Source organism: Equus caballus, chromosome 26, assembly GCF_041296265.1.
Source record: "Equus caballus isolate H_3958 breed thoroughbred chromosome 26, TB-T2T, whole genome shotgun sequence".
Taxonomy (NCBI): Eukaryota; Metazoa; Chordata; class Mammalia; order Perissodactyla; family Equidae; genus Equus; species Equus caballus.
In genome coordinates this window covers 43,499,860-43,512,626 of record NC_091709.1, presented here as the reverse complement: position 1 = coordinate 43,512,626, position 12,767 = coordinate 43,499,860, and the positions used below count along the sequence as shown (strand labels likewise).

The 12,767-nt window shown below is 42.1% G+C and overlaps 1 protein-coding gene across 5 annotated transcripts in view; it reads left to right on the top strand.

The window, feature by feature from the left end:
* The window catches only part of DSCAM (DS cell adhesion molecule), a 690,516-nt gene that overhangs the window by 38,590 nt on the left and 639,159 nt on the right, over positions 1-12,767 (top strand). The window contains exon 1 of one of the 5 annotated variants that reach the window (XM_070252706.1): positions 3,019-3,153. The exons of the other annotated variants lie outside the window; for them this stretch is intronic. The gene's annotated coding sequence lies outside the window, so the exon portion shown is untranslated. Of the gene's footprint in view, positions 1-3,018; positions 3,154-12,767 lie in introns of those variants that run through there. 5 annotated transcript variants of the gene reach the window in all.

Below are 12,767 nucleotides of genomic sequence, written 5' to 3'. Positions count from 1 at the left end.
CTCTGTATCAAGGCCCTGCCACATTCAAGAAGCTACAGTTGTATATTTTTCTTTAACAGATTTTCAATCACCTCCATTGATTGCTGTAGTTGTCCTTAGTTGTTCTCTCAGGCTTGGGGGGGTGATGGGGTAGTGTAGGTGTGCTTACGTGGCAGAGTGGTGTGCTCATCCGTTACTGCCTTCTTGGCAAAGGCAGGCCAAACGGAAGTCAAAGGCATCGTTTGCATTTGTAAAGCAAAAGCCAGTGATCACATCTGTATCTACCATATGGCAGATGTTCCATAATTATTTTTAAAAACATATGAGTTTTCAGCTGCAGAGCACTCACTGTAGGCAGGGAAAGACCGAGAAATTTAAAAATGAGTATTCCTTTTCCTCTTGGAAACCCGCTTATCTGACTTACTTTCAATTCAGCACTTTTGAAGAGAATCATAGTTTGTCACGGTTTAAAAACATTAGCAAAAACATAACACATTGCTGCTCTAAGAAGAGGAATTCTGTAGGTTGGGCCCTGCCCATCAGACCGGTCGGTGTGGTAGGTGGAATAATACTGCCACCTCCCCCAGGAGGTCCACGTCCTAAGCCCCAGGACCTGTGAATGTTTTCTTATGGGACAAAAGAGAGTTTGCAAATGTATTTAAATTATTATCCTGGAGTATCCAATAGGCTTGATGTTACCATGAGGCTGCTTCTAGGAGGGACGCAGGACGTCAGAGGGCCAGTAGAAGGAGTGATGATGGAACAAAAGGCTGGAGCAATGTGAGGAAGGGGTCACAAGCCAAGGGATGCGAGTGGCCTCAGGAAGCTGGAAAAGGCAAGGAAACGGATTCTCCTCTGGAGCCTCCAGGGGGCGCACAGGTGTGCTGGCACCTTGACGTTAGCCCCATGAAATTGATCCTGGACGTCTGGCCTCCAGATCTGTCAGAGAATAAATCTGTGTTATTTTAAGCCACCAAATTTGTGTTAATTTGTTACAGTGGCAACAAGAAACTAACACTGTAGGATAATTTATTTTGAGGTTGTTTTTTTTTTCTTGTCTTTCATGAATCAGTTACCCTAATGAATTTACGTGACTGGTTTTTCTGGATAAGGGGAAGTGATGCAAGCAATAAACTTGAGCTGATGTGTTGGCGCCCATCTTGACCTGTTGGCGGTGTGGATTCAAAGTTAGTAAGGAGGCACCATCTAGTCTAAAACCCTTTCTTATTAAGGCTCTGAAGTCTCTGTAATTTACAGCTCACTCCAGAATCCAGCAGGTATTCTGTCAAGAGGGTGTCCAGCGTTGCAAACACAGGCTCTGAATTAAGGAAATGGAATTTTCCTTTTGGTTCAAGTTTTTGGACTCTTTACGTATGTGACTCAACATTGTCTTTTGCCTACAAACATAGCTGCTGATATCTAAAAATGTCAGTGTAGGGTCGTGCTATTTGTCCAAAATACACCAGTTTACTCTTGGAAGTAAGATATTTCAATGGTTTAGGCTTTCGTTTTACAGGATTAGGAAGAATTTTCCCTCTTATTTATGCTAAAACCTTTGATATAAATTGCTCCAGTTTTAAATATAATCTTTATTGTTTTTTGTTCTAATTTAAATACAATATATACTGAATGTGTAAAATTTGTAAAACACTTGAAGAGCATAAGCCAAAAGGAAAAAAAAACCCAAGAAAACACTTGTAGGTCTATAATGTAGAGATAAACACTGTTCACATTTTGGGATATCTTTTGTCAGAGAGTCATAATTAGGTGCTTATCTGATTTTTCACTGCTTCATGAGCATCTTCCCCATATCAGTCTATATTCTCCTATCCCATGATTGTAAATGGCAGCATTTTATTATATATATCCTAGCCAGTCCTCCTATTGTTGTGCATTTAGATTGTCCCTGGAATTTTATTTCTGCCTGTTCATGTGCTTTGCCCATTTCTTTTTTGGTCTGTTATTTGAAAAACAGGTTTGTAAGCTTTTTGTTGCTGTCGTATGTTAGGGTTATTAATTTTTTAATAGATAATGTACAATTTGGAGGTCACTATTTCATTTTAATGTTTTGGTGAGTTTTTTGACATATGAATATTATTAAATTTTGTGTACTCTAAACTATTTGACTTTTCCTTTTTGGGTGTGTCAGTGGTGATTTCTCTTCTCTGTTATTTATGGATTGATTTTCTTCCATTCTGATGGCGTACCAGATCTGAACCAGCTCTCCTTTTAGTTTAAACGCAACTTTCCTTCTTTGTGTGGTGAGCAGTGTTATTTCTAATCCTTAACCATTCAGTTCATTCTATGTTAAGGATAGCTTTTTTTTCCCTGTAGCCTATTTTTGACCCTAAATATCTTCTTTTGGCTAATTTGATTGTTTGACCAAGTAATCTCACCTTTTAGCAGCTCCAGGTTGAATTAACAATGTATAGGGATCCTATGTGAGTCTGTGAATATGCACATAGTTATTTTGTGAGTGAAATGCCTATGAAAAGTAATTTGCATCTAGTGAAGGGTCCTTTTTACCCCCACATGATAATGAAAGAGAAACCCTCTATTTGGCTTCCATTTCCCACAGGAAAGCGATGCCACTATTCTTAACAACATTAACTGATAAATTAGATAAAATCAGACCCTTCCAATTGCATTAAAATTTGAAGAAAAAGAAATGACTTCTTTCTAACAAGGCAGGGGAAAAAAACCAAGATGAGTAAGCTCTGGGCTTCTGGAATTTCCCAGTCAGCTCTTTCTCTGCTTATGTTCCAAACAATTGCATAAAAGCAATCTTCAACAAGTGTTTATAGAGGCTGCACTCCGAAATACTGATAATGAATTCTACATAACAAGCACACTCTTTCCCCCGGCTGTTTGAATTTAAAGTATACATTTTGCAGTAATTTTGATGACTTCGTTTTGAAACGGTTCTTAACAGACATTTTGGAAATGTCTCATGTCATGAATTTATTCATAAACCAGCCTGTCAAAAACCTTAGCTTTCACTGGGGAGAATGCGTTTCCGTTGCACGGGTACTTGTTCCACCTGTATCCTCCGCCATCTTGAAAGGTCGTTACGCATTTCCATTACTGCTTGGATGTTCTGGCTCACTGCCACTGGGTTTTAGGACTGTGTGGAGAAGAGACCATGACATTGAGTTCTTGGCTATGTAGCGCTAGGTAAGGGCTATATTCTTCTTCTAATCATGATGATAACTTGTACTTAGGAAGCTGTGATGTTTACTGTTATGGTTAATGGTCAATGTCACTCATCAAAAGGGTGATAAACCGATAATAGGATCTTGGAACAGGAGAATAAAGATAAGCACAATGTGTCATTTTTTTCACATGCTAACAGCTCCTAATGAGGACTAATAGACTCTAATGTTTATTTGTTCAATAAACCAGCCATTGGGTTGTGCACAAGGGGTCAGTGGGTAGCCAGCAGTGTGTGAGCTGCTCCATCAAAGGGCATTATTTGGTGGCGAGAGCAAGTACTAGGAAGTTTTACAGTAATATTATGGTAGTCACAACACTTTCTCCTCCTCTGTTCTCTAAAAGGTGTGGAAAATAAGGGTGTGCTTGTGCCTTTCCGTTTCTAATTCATGGCCCTTTGATCTTGCCCTTTCATGAAGCGTGTCATTCACACAGATGTGTTAAACCAGCACTTCTCATACTTCACTGTGAACGTGCGTCACCTGGAGATTTTGTTAAAATGCAGATTCTGGAGTGAGGGGCTGAGATTCTGCATTTCTAACCAACTACCCAATGATGCTCATACTGTTGCGGGTCCATGGACCACACTTTGAGTAGCATGCTCAGCTCCAGCTTGCAGAATGGAGGGGACAGGGCCCAACTGAAGTGGACTTAGGGCCTTTTCTAATAATAGGGCATGTGCTTAAGGGGACAGAAGAGTGAATGGATAAAAGTGTAGGCTCTGGGTGTGAATCTTGCCTCTACTAATGCTAAGGTTTGGGTAGAAACAACCAACCCTTAAGTAACTATGGCCAACAAAAACAAAGATTATTTATTTTTTGTTCACATGATGGACAGGTAGGGCTGTGTTGGCCACAGCTCTGCTCATTTAGGATCCACTCAGGAGACAGCCTTTTCTGGGGCATGCTATTTCCCTCAGGTCTGTTGGGAACCGTGCAGTGGCTCCTAAAACTTCTGCTCAGATCTGCATATGTCATGTCTGCTCACAAGCCACAGAGCCAATCACATGGCAAGCCTAGGGAAGTAGGCGCCCACCCACCACCGTAGGTGGGGTTGTATCACCCCCTGTAGGAAAGGGAGTGAAGAGTTGTGACAAGAACACACAGTCTTCCACAGCCACTCGGCAGCTGTGCACTCTTGTTATTTTCACAGGGCTGTTTTCGGGGTTGAATGAGTTGAAATGGATAGCACCTGGTACCTGACGCATAGGAGAAGCTCAACAAATGTCTGTAATCATAATTGTTATTGTTTTTGTTCTGATACCTCACCCTCATTCTCACTACCGAGTTGGGGCATCTTCCAGCCTGAGGAAAATCCCTCTCTCTGCCTACCATGACATGTGGAACATATGGACGCCCAGTATGGACCAAGCAATCAGATCACCTAAGGCCATTTTGTCAATGAGGTGCTCACCTCCAGTTCTAGGTGGCTGAGTCATCACACAATCAGTTATTTCCAAATAATTTTAGGCAGTGGCTCAATCTTCCTGCCTGCCACATTTTCTGAGTTTTTGGCTTGCATTTTAGATCACTTGATTTCTCTGGTCTGTTCTCTGTGTTTGTCTTGTGGCTGTTCTTTGATCATTTATTCTACAGCTATTTATTGAGTATCAGTATTTATTGAGTATCCACTGTATGCAGATGTTGTGTGAGAAGCAAAGACACATATAAGGGATAGTTACTGTTGAATGAGGGCTTGTGAGTGTCTGTTACGTGGAAGTCCAACTGGAAGGTGGTGGTGGATGGGGTTGCAAAGGTGGGATCCAGCCTAAATAAATGGGACTCTGGGAAGCTTGAGCAGATTCAGTGAGCCAAGGGGAATCATTTTAGCTTTGGGAGCAGGGCAGATGCTTGACCTGGGCTATAGGAAAAAAATGTGGGTCGTATGTGTAGCTGTTGGAGTGTCTGGTTCTCAAGAACTTGGTGGAGGGAGAAATTATAGGGATGTGAGCTAGACCAGTGATGGAGTGAACAGTGTTGGATATTTGTGTATGTGGGAGAAGAAAGCAACCAGTGACCATGGACTTCTGAAGATGAGCATGATGCCATAATCAGAAAGAGGAATTGTGATTAGGAAAATTGTTTAGGTGACGGAGGAGATGATGCATTCAATTTGGAGCATAAGTTTGTGCTACAAAAGGGATAAGCAGATAGGGATGTCAGAAAAAGGGTTTCAGGGGGCTGGCCCGGTGGCCGAGTGGTTAAGTTCGCGCGCTCCGCTGCAGGCGGCCCAGTGTTTCGTTGGTTCGAATCCTGGGCGCGGACATGGCACTGCTCATCAGACCACGCTGAGGCAGCGTCCCACATGCCACAACTAGAAGGACCCACAACGAAGAATACACAACTATGTACCGGGGGGCTTTGGGGAGAAAAAGGAAAAAATAAAATCTTAAAAAAAAAAAAAAAAGAAAGAAAAAGGGTTTCAGATAACCTGCAAACCAGCTAACTGGAGCAACTAGTTGAGGATTATTACAGAATACGTATTAAAGATACATCAACCTTAGTGTATGGAAGGAAAGTGTAGGCCAAGGCATATGCAGTCCTTAAGAGCTAAAGGATGAGGTCTTATTAATGCAATGGCTCATCTTACTAGGTGGGTAATTTTTTTTAGTTTGACTAAGAATAGGCACGCTGTATTCATGACACTCTGTTTTTGGAGCAGCGTGTTGGAAAACAAAGTTAATGTGTTAATTTTAACTGTGATTCAAATTGGTGTTGCCTGAGTCCCCAGAGACCAATGAAACACAAGCGCGGTGGAAAAAGCAGCCACTTCTATTGTTGCCTAATGATAGAAAAGATTTGAAAATCAAAGGCATCGGGTTAGCCTCACTGTGCAGCAAGGACCAAAACCGAATTAATTATAAATAAGTTGAATAAATAATTTAAATATATCACTTATTGCCTCTTTATTGCTCAACACTTGAAAAATTATTCCAATTAGAAACTTAAACTCAGTTTGATAGACGATGAAGAGTGTGCCGCTCAAGATAAATGTAAATCCCTTTGTGATATAAAAATTTGATTTTGCAGTATGAGGTCTATTAAAAAGAAATTAATAATCTCCAGAAAAGAGAGGTAGCGCCAAGAAAGGTTGGCCTTTTCCCAGAGAATATTGCTGATTTTAAGAGGAAAAAATCAATAAGCTTATTACAAAGATAATTTTTTTTAAAATCAAAACCACAAAATACTAACCACCAACCTCCCAAACAACAAAACTAATAAATATTTGTTTCTCTGGGTTTCGCATTAACTTCATAGAGTGGGTGTGCTACTTATATTTCGCATGATCTTAATCTTCTCTGCCCAAGGAAATGATTCATTCTCTCTGTTCCTTGGCCCGTAAAACACAGCAGAGCACTTTTCCATTTGTTGCATCTCCAAAGCGAGGGATTTGTCTGGCTGAAGCCACACTGGATCTTATCCCAGACAAGAATATCCTAGAAAGTCGATCTGATTGCTGTGCCTCCATGTTCTGATGCTGCCAAGCCCTCCCTCCACCATCCCTGACAGATATGGCTCATTGACGAGAGCTCTGTCTTCCCAATCTTTAGTCTAAACCTCAGAATCCTCCTCATCACAGGACTCCAGGCAATCACTACTAGTTGATCAGAATGGCATGTGGCATGAAGCAGATCTGCCATCCGTCTGAGGATCCGAGGAACGAAGAATTTGGTCACATCTACCTGGCATATTAACACTTTGTCTGATTTGTTTACAACGTGCAGACATCCATCACCTATGTTTTAGTCCAGCCTGTAGAAATGAGTTCTTTCTGTTTTATATATGCACAATAAGGGCCACAAGTAAGTTTTTAAGGAAATTAAGTGACATGTGTATTTTACCTTTTGTACCTACATATACATTTGAGGGAACTAAATATGTGCTAAGAATCAGGTTCCCTCCATGCCCAATCCTGTAACAAATAGAATAGTCATCACCCAACAAAAAGCAAACATGGCACAAATGAACACCAGCAGGTCGACCAGTGCCGTCCAGGCCGTTTTCAATTAATTTTGAAAGTTGCCAGCAGTTCTCCAGCAGGGGTTGAAACCGATAGTCCTCAGCCCACAGATGTGTTTATTTCTTTAATTTGCCCATGTGGGGGTCCCCTCCCCTCCAGATGTCACAGGCTCCTCTGTTGCCCATTGGCTGGATCCTGGCAACGTCTGAAGATGACTGACTTTGTGACTCCCAGCTGCAGACTTCTGTCCTGCCTCCTTCTCAGTCACATGTTCGTACATGCCTGCTGTCCTCGACTGGAATGCGTCCCACCAAAATTTATAAGTTGAAGCCCTAGGCCCCCTCTGTGACCGTACTGGGGACAGGGTCTTTAAGGAGGTAATTAAGGTTAAATGAGGTCATAGGGAGGGGGCGCTGATCCCACAGAACTGGTGTCCTTAGAAGAGGAAGAGACACCTGGGATGTGTGTGCACAAAGAGGCCATGTGAAGCCGTAGAGAGAAGGTGGCCATCCACAAGCCAAGCGGAGAGGCCCCAGGAGAAACCAGACGTTGATCATGGACTTCCAGCCTCCAGAACCCTGAGAAGTAAATGTTTGTGTTTAAGCCATCCAGTCTGCGGGATTCGTTATGGCCGCCTGAGCACACGAAGACACCTCCCCGACTCCTGAAACAATGGGCTGAACTGCAGAAATTTCTGTCCAGAGCTGGGATGGGGACCCATCGCGGTGGGAACTGCCCCAGAGGAACTCCTCAGACTTCTCCACATTTTTCTCTTTCTCTGAGGGTCTAAAGAACCGGCTTGATCCCTGAGCAAGGAGGGCCACCCCTGAAAGTCTAGGAGACCTTGGGACCTCTTGCAAGAAATCTGATTTTTTTGAAAGGGGACAGCATTTTTTACTTCGAATGTTTGTCAAGGTAAAAGGAAAAGATAGCGCATTAAAAGTGATTGCCTTCTTTTCCCTGCCCCCCATCTCTTCTGCTCTCCCCTGGGTAAGGAGACACCCGTGTTGGACAGGAAGCTGTTGACCTGAGGCTTTCTGGGGAGGCCTGGGCAGAAAGAAACAGAAGTCAGAGAACCCAGAAAACTAAGGGGTTTCATATCAGGAAGGGTAGAGAGCCACTGATGGAGAAGAAACCCTATAGAAAGGGGGAGAGGCAGGGGAGGGGAGAGGAGAGCCTAGGGCTGAGTTGGAGATAGTGGTTTGGAGAACCTGGGATGTGAAAGGACCGTAATTTGGCGAGTCGGCAGCCGAGTGTGTGTGTGTGTGTGTTGGCAGGGTTGTGATGGCGAATGAGGACTCTAAATTTTTTTGACTTTGTAGAACGAGCATAATTTCCCTTTGGCATGTTCCCAGAGACATCTGTAAAGCTTTAATTTTACTTAAATTGTTTTTGCCTGTCAGCCCGACGTTTTTTCGAATGTACTGGGTGGTATTTCTCTGCTTTGCCTGACGTCATGGGTGAGAGCATCCCAGCAGCCTGTTCACAGACACATACTTATGTATGTATGTGTATTAATGGATACACGTATACACACATATAAACTATACGCACATACATATATGTATGTGTCTATGTGTCCATACATAGAGTTAAAATGTTTTTTGGTTTATAGTGGGCTTCATAATAAATAGAATTTGAGCAATATTATATCAGGCATGAACCAAAGTAAAGGCTTCCAAATTTATAATTTTAGATAAGTTCTTATTTTAATCATGGTTTTCCTCCTCGAGTAATTTTGACTCCATGCAAACTGGTATTTGCTCTTTTATTTGCATGTCATGATCTCTTTTCAGGAGGAAATACTTGTCTTTGCAAGATCGATGTATTACACCAGTTTCATTGATGTGAAGAGCCTGTTTTTATCAACAATAATAGTGTTGCTCTTAAACCTGTAAGGAATGAGAGGCCAGGGCCACAGGGGTCAGCTGGTCAAAGACGGTTATTCTATTGTAATTAAATCAGCCAAGAACAGACATGCTGTCTAAGTTTGCTGGGCTGCCAGAGTCAAGCACCACACACTGGGGGCTTCAATCACCGAGACTTGTTATCTCACGGTTCTGGAGGCTGGAAGTCCCTGATCAAGGTGTCGGCAGGGCTGGTTCCTCCTGGGGGCCATGCGGGAGAATCGGTGGCAGGTGTTTCTCCCGGCTTCTCGTGGTTTGCTGGCAATTTTGCTGATCTTTGGCTTTTGGATCTTTCTGCCTTCATCTTTCCATGGCCTTCTTCCTGTTTGCATGTCTCTGTGTCCAAATTTCTACTTTTTATAAGGATACCAGTCATATTGGGTTAGGGGCCACCCTACTCCTGTTTGACCTCATCTCAACGAATTACAATTTGCAACAATCCTATTTCTAAGCAAGGTCACATTCTGAGGTACTGGTGGACTAGGACTTCAACATACGTATTTTGGGGGGAAAAAGTCGACTCACAACACACCCTAATCTGTGTCTCTAACAACTGTTGATAAGAAGCCTGTATAAATCTGAAGAAAATCCAATAGGCCTCAGATGAAATGAGTCCTTATTTTCGCTTTCTGCTTCGTGGTCTCGAAGCCTGCATTATTCAGTTCCCTTAGCTGAGCGGGGTGGGGTGGGGTGGAGTGGAGGGACAGCAGACACTCGGGAAGCGTGCCCAGCTCAGTCCTTGTGCGGGGAGCTGGGGAGACGCCTGCACTTCTGTCCTTCCTGGCCGGGGCTCCTGAAGTTGGGATTATGACAATGTGAGGAGAGGCACTTTTATTTGTAGCTCAAATGGTTACGTAGCCTCTGAGGAACAGGATAAGAAACCGTTTCACTGCATCCTGACTCCAAGAATGAAAATGATGTATTTTGATATTATTCTATTTATTATACAAATAACTAGCAACACTATGACTACTTAAGAACATATTGTCGGAGTATTGCATGCTATCTATTCTCCCCCTCGATTTATTAGGGCATCTTGGACGATGGCTATGAATGCTTCCCACCCTCCATCCATCTATGTGGGCGCTCATGAAGGCTTCTGCTTCCAGCAGCCGGTCAGTGCTGAGCCTATTTCCATAAAGATGTTTTCCTCATTACATGAAGCATCACGTGTGCATTCTGGGCAAATAACAAAGATGAATGGAATATTCACTTTTTATTTGTTATATGATCCCTAGAAAATTTTATAAATTCTTATTTATTTGTTAGGTTCTATCCTATAGCATCCCAGACATCTGCAGTGCTTTACTGCACTAGAGACAACATGGTCACATGTGCATGCACGCACACACACACACACGATTATTCTTTCCAAGAGTCAGCCAACTCCTAGTTCCTATACCAGCAATTCCAAATAACAGGACGATGGGAATATGAGCATCAGAAAGCCTTGATGGAAATCACATGCACAAATTTATCCTATATAGTGTTCTTTAAATTTCAAGCACATAGGATGATGAATTCTGAAAGTAATTTCCTTGTAGAGAGCAGAACAAGTTGTCAGGACCAGAATGGGCTCCGTTATGTGTAAGATAAATTGGACTTTAATTAGGGCCTATGAGAAAAGCTGCCTACCATAAGCTCGGTTAAGGTAAACATTCCCATCCTGGGGGGCTTTTTAAGCAGAAGTTTTGAGGCTCCTGTGAGTTCTGGATGGTGGCTTGTGAGTCTCTCATATTGGGAAGGAACGTGAATCATCCAGTCCTCTGCTGAGACTTGAAAGCAAAGGCTCAACCCTACTTGGGAAGGACCAACAAGACCTCCTGATGCTAAATTGGCTGAGGCGCCAATCAGAGCCGTGTAGACGGTGCGTGCATGGTCCAGGCTCCCAGCACTGAGCCTGGGAACGATCATCTGACTTTAAGTAGAGCAGAAAAATCCATCTACTCTTCTGCATCATGTGTGACATTTTAATTACCTAGGCAGCTCACCAGGATGGAATGAGGCAGCTGCTAGGATTATGGAACTTTGTCCCAGTTATTTGCAAAGCTGCACAGCTGCTCCAGCATTGTCATTGTCACATCTAGCATGCTAGGTTCTAGAGCGGCTGTTCAACTTGATTTATTGTCCAAGACAGGTAATCACTCCATTGCTGTCACTTTTTCTTTGGAGCCAAAGGGTTAAGATTTGAGTTATTCTCTGAAAGTGTGAATCCTTTTTATCTCAGTTGTCTTTTTCTGCTGTCAGTGATCTTCCTTCTTCTTCTTGATTGTCTCAATGCTTCCCTGGTTTCATTGTATCTTAAGGTATTAGCAAACTCAACTGCTCTATCAATATCCTTCCAACAGATGGGTGTGCAATATTCTCTAATTACTCCTGAGGATGAGATGAAGCATTTATAGTAAAATACTTTTCATGGGTCCTTAATACGTTATTATTGTTTCAACTTTAATGAGTGCCAACTATGTGCCAAACAATGCCATAAAAATATTAATATTTTTCTAGTGGAAATTCTAGACTTAGATTCTGACAGTAAATAGAAAACAGTTCTTTTAATGGTTAAAACTATGGTGCTTTTACAATGTTACATTACACCACAAAACAGTGTAAAGAAAATAAATTGCTGAATTAATCTTTTTGATTGATAACTGCATGTCCTTCTAATAATCTGGTTTAAATTTAAAGCTGGATTATGGCTTTAGATTTAAATCATGATGGAATTCCTTCCATCTGTTTTTACAGTAAAGGGATTCTGATATTAAAACAGAATCCACCTGTGATCGTCTCTACATGTGATAGTCATACCTAGTGTATGCCCAAATTGCTGAATTTATAGGACAGTGGAGTTTGGAGAAAGTGGTTGAAAATAGCTATTGGCAGAAGTCACTTAATGTTGCCAGTTATAGGGCAGGGAAGTTGGAGACAAGAACCAATGATCCCAACTCAAAATGAAACAGAAGAAAGAGACTGATAAGGTAGGAGATGCACAAGGTTTTAATGGGCTGTGGTTTTGCCCGTTTCACCCGGGACTACCAGGATACAGTATTTTCTCCAGTGAAGGCATAAAATGCAAATTCTTTGTCTCACCCATCAAAGTTACACTTTAACCCAAAGGGGAACCAAATTTATTTACAAACACAATAAATTAGGATAGGCAGGGTCCTGTCCCTGTTGAATTTTCATAATGTTGTCCTTTTAGATTAGAGAGAAATGTGTGCTGGTTGTACATTTCTTTTTATTCAGAACAGACACAGATTTAGAAGAAAAATCCAGAGCCCTTTGTGTAATAATGTTTCCTTAGCGAATAGCATCCGTTCAATTCAGAACTAAACACATTTAGTTAACTGCGACCATTTAGGGAATTCTTGGAAGAGAGGTGAGGAAAGTGGAAGCGTTTTTGACTCCGGTGTTAATTTGCTTGGGTGTTACACACGGACAGAAAGAGCTTGCCGTGGAGGAAAAGACATCTTTCAGTCTGGGTCAGCTTTGCAGCCAGCAGAGAGGTCTTCCCTCCTGCTTACTGACGTTACCATAATGTCCATTTTTCTGTGGCTTCTTTTCCTACTTCAAGTTTGCCATTAATGTTCATTTTAAACTGATTTCCTCAGCATAAAATTGGGGGAGGAGTGGAGAAGACGAGTATTATAGTCTGTTTTTCCCCCCATATCTTCTGGGTCTGACCTTGAATTCTGACTTTCCACTCTCCTCAGT